The sequence below is a fragment of the Episyrphus balteatus genome, chromosome 2, assembly GCF_945859705.1.
Source record: "Episyrphus balteatus chromosome 2, idEpiBalt1.1, whole genome shotgun sequence".
NCBI lineage: Eukaryota > Metazoa > Arthropoda > Insecta > Diptera > Syrphidae > Episyrphus > Episyrphus balteatus.
The window spans coordinates 115,326,142-115,330,449 of NC_079135.1; the positions used below are offsets into that span (position 1 = coordinate 115,326,142).

A 4,308-nucleotide genomic window follows, 5' to 3' on the forward strand; every position below is an offset into this window, starting at 1 on the left:
CAACACTTACAGTTATGAATGATACCTTTTTCAAAAGGTAGAACTGTATACTTTATTCTAATTTTGAAGGAAAGTTATTTCAATCAATTGTTTTTGAAATAATCGATTTAAAAGTAAAAATTGGGAAAATAAGTTTTAAAAAACACATTAAATACTATTTTTGTCAAGATTGTGGATTACAATACAAAAAATGGCTGGTAAAATAAAGTGTCACAATTGATTTCTTATCAAATACTGAAGTCCATATGTTTTAATGCTTTCTAGTTTTTGAAAAAATTAAAAAATACAAAAAATTCTTTTTTTTCAGACCTACTCGAGATCGTACTGGTTCCACGAAATTTTATTTTGAAAACTATCCATATTTTTTAATGATGTTGTTGTTGATGCTGCGCCTTATAATATTGAATATCGGATATGTTTTTTGATGGTGGCAAAAATAACGAAAACAGCCATAAAAATTATAATCTGATAAAAAGAATTTTTTGTATTTTTCAATTTTCTCAAAAACTAGAAAGCATTAAAACATATCGGTAGAGCAAATTAAAATAGTGAAAAAATGTTTTTTTTGGTCCAGCCTAGCTTACATCTTAAATATTTACCTAGCATACTCGATAGCAGGTACGTTCGACTCAGCAGTAGTCTTTATTTGCTATCAGCGAGATTGATCATTTCATGCTAATTTCATCTACACACAAAAAGGAAATTGAATTCTATTCGTCTGTTTTTATTTTAGTTCAAAGTTAAAACAATTTCTATTTCTAACAACATCATCAACATAGAAGAGGAATTTTGTCTCACATTTATCTATGCACATATTTAAGTTATTCTGAATGAATAAACCACACAACTTTTACGAAGTATTGAATGAAAATGATGACGAATCTATTAAGAGACTAGGTTTACAGATTAACATATCTATTCAAACCAATTTTCCGCATGCTTTGTCTCTTCTTCAGTCAACCAATACTAAAGAATCGAGATTCTAATTTTCTATCTATCGATCATTTGCTACCTACCTCACTCCTCACCGTTCACCCTACCTAATACGATCAATTTTTTTCTCTACATTATGATTGTCATTATCAAAATTTCTAACAACAAAAACAAGATCATTTCATTTTATATGGAATTTTGTATTTGAGATGTCATACAATTCATAGTTGGTTTGTGCTGAAAAGATCACTTATATTACCGAAATGTGATGGTAAAGTTAAGACTATACTTCACAGGATCATTTCTGTAGTAAGTCTTCTTTTACTTTTGAAGAAATTCTAAGTAATCCCAACCTGCGATGAAGAGGTATATCGTTTTGTCTTGTAGCGTGAGGTTTGACTGTTGATCAGCAACTTGTTTGCATTGATTAGCATGTCGTCGATGATCGCTCGGTAATAATGGGCAAAACGACTTCTGAGTGGTTAAAAACTTTATATAAAAATATTCACAAATTATTATTTAAGATTTTAAAACAAAAAGACAAATAGAGAAAGATTCATGATTTATTTGGATTCTTTTGTTCTTTTATTTTGTTTTAGTTGTTTTATTGGCAACAGTGTGGAAAAAATTATATGTATTTCAAGGTGACGAAAAAATGAACAATTTAATTATTATTATACGAACATAAAAAGGATCTATAAAACTTAAATTTTGATACCTCAGAAAAGTGACAAAATACGATTTTGAAAAAAATTATATCAAAATTTACATTTTAATGTTGTAAGTAAGCTTTAAATTAGTTTGTTAAATTTTCGATATTTAAAAAAAAAAATTGTAATAAAATTTTGGATAGTATAAGCAAACTTTAGCGTTGATATATGGACAAATATTGTCAAAAATATAAAAATATAATTTAACTTATTTCCTATTAAGCCAATACAAAATAAAACATTTTTTGGACATTTGGGTATGTACATTGTAACGGGTGTGAGACCATTTACTTTATTTTTTTTTATCCCGATTTATATAATAAAGTATCTTTAACACCTAATATAAATTTAGTTGTTAATTTATTTTAAAAAGTACATTTGATTTCCCTTACACATTAAAGTTACCATTCGTCACGTGTCTATAATTAAGATTTGATTTCATAAGAATAATAAGAATAAATAAAATGATCCTTTTTGTGGGTTTAACAAAAAAAAAATTAAAAATGGACTTATCAGTGGCGTAACCAGAAAAAATTTTGGAGGGGGCTGAAAATTTTTTCAATACCTAATATTTGAGAGGATAAATGTACGAAATATTTGTCTCTATTTTTAATTCCTCTTTGATCGACAGTGAAGCGCTGTTCTGCGGTACTATGTAAAGTAGTTTAGTAGCATTTTACTGCTCTCGAAAGCTTCGGACTACTGTCTCCTCCTTTCACATTCAAAGTTGTGTTTTTTTCAAAGTTCTTGTATCCCAAACATTTTACACAAACAGCAAGGTTTTGAGTCATCCTTAAAAAAACACTTTATTTCGTTTTGGAATTGAGGACTTTGTCATTTGTGCTGAATTAAAACTGTTTACAGATTTATTCCCATCACGTCTAGTTTTTCTACTCACCACAATTTTCGATTTAAACGCCCATGTTCTGCAATTCGACCAAAAGTGAATTTTTCAATTTCACGTGAAATGAAATATAATGTTCTACATTTCGATCGATTTCGAAACTTCGAAGTTGCTCCGAACTTTCAAAACTGAAGGATCATCCATTTTTCTATTGTTTCTTAAGTGAAATTACTGCTGCAATGGATGCAATTTAACTGACAATTTTAATGAAAAAAGTAGCAGAATTTAATAGAAAAAAATTAGAAGATACATTTAGCAAGACAAATTAAATAAGTGAAATGCAGAACTTGGGTGATATTATTGCAAATTTTAAAAGAATAATGAATTAGGTAAATTGTAAAGCGAATAAGCTTGCAAACACAGATGCATTGCGCCATTTCCAGTGTACCTATCTATCCAAAAAAAGTGATAAATTAGCTGCGTTCCTTTGGAAATATTTATCTACTTTTTAGTACTTAAAGCTGCTTTGAACTACTTTTTCAATATAGCAAAGTAGTTCAAAGTAGTTTTAAGTACTAAAAAGTAGATAAATATTTCCAAAGGAACGCAGCTATTATGATATTTCATGCCTCCTGTGTTTTATTTTTTTTGTATTAAATCAACAACAAATAAACATTACAAAACAATAAAAATATATTCGGCCCTAGCGAGGTAATCCGTCGGAGCGGATTTTGTCCGATTTCATCCGAATCGGACAGTTTTTACTTGTCGGAGAAATACCTCGAAACATATTTCGTATGAAATCGGAGAATTTCCGCCCCCTGAGCATCCCCCTCAATACGCCACTGGGACTTATCATGTTTTGAAAATAAACGATTCAATTATTATTAAATTAAAAAAAGTATATATGTAGGTATTTAAGTTTTATCATTAAATTTCTTAAACGTTTACTTTCAAAACTGTCGTATTATTGGTCAACTTGTGTGGAAATCCCCATTTATAGAAATTAATTACGACAGTTCTTAGAAAACAATTCAATTTTAAAGTTCAAGTGACCTCTACTCCAAAGCGTTTCGCACAGATACGACAGATATTGTTCTAACAATACTTTTACTAGAAAAATACATAAAAACTTAAAAAAAAAATAAAACAAACAACACAACGGCATACAAAGTTGTGAACGCATAGCTTTCGAAATAGTAAAGTAAGAGGTCTTACAATTCAAAAATTTGATAACAACAACTTTAACAACGCAGAATAACTCTCAAATTCAAAAATTTTAAAAAATCTATAATTCAAAAACGGTGTGTTACATTATTTTTGAAGTTTATGTTGGAATGAAATTGGAAAAACCCGAAAAGAACTAGAAACAGTTTATTTTTATAAAAGATGGTTGTGCTTATTTCACATTCTCTAAAACCTAGTTCTATTTTCAGTCCTTCTATCAAAACTTTTCACATTTAATAGCTCAAAAGTTCAAAAAATTTCCAAACAAAAAACCTTCAATTTTTCTGAGTTTAAATTTAAACTTTTTGGTTGGTTTGTTAATTATTTTTTTTTTTGTTCAATTTTAAAACTTACGTTTTAGAAAATTAATTTTTTTGTAATTAAAAAAAATCAATTATTAAAAAAGACACCCTGTTGTTCGTAAAAGTATCTTGATTTTTAAGTAAAAATGAATCTATACTTTTTCTCTCTTCTCTGTGAGAATGAAATTCATTTTGCCCCACAAGTCACAAAACCACGCTGCGATCGTTTTGGAATGAACTATTGAGTATAGCTGACACTAGAACCAGCATCGGAGCCTCATCAGCTTCACCA

General features: G+C 28.6%; 1 protein-coding gene and 1 non-coding gene across 4 annotated transcripts in view; one reads left to right on the top strand and one right to left on the bottom strand.

The window, feature by feature from the left end:
* Nucleotides 1-4,308, bottom strand: part of LOC129912280 (E3 ubiquitin-protein ligase highwire) — a 118,221-nt gene that overhangs the window by 72,153 nt on the left and 41,760 nt on the right. The window lies entirely within an intron of this gene.
* LOC129912830 (small nucleolar RNA U3) lies at nt 1,213-1,416 on the top strand. Its single transcript, XR_008771926.1, has one exon. It is a non-coding gene; the product is annotated as a small nucleolar RNA U3 (small nucleolar RNA).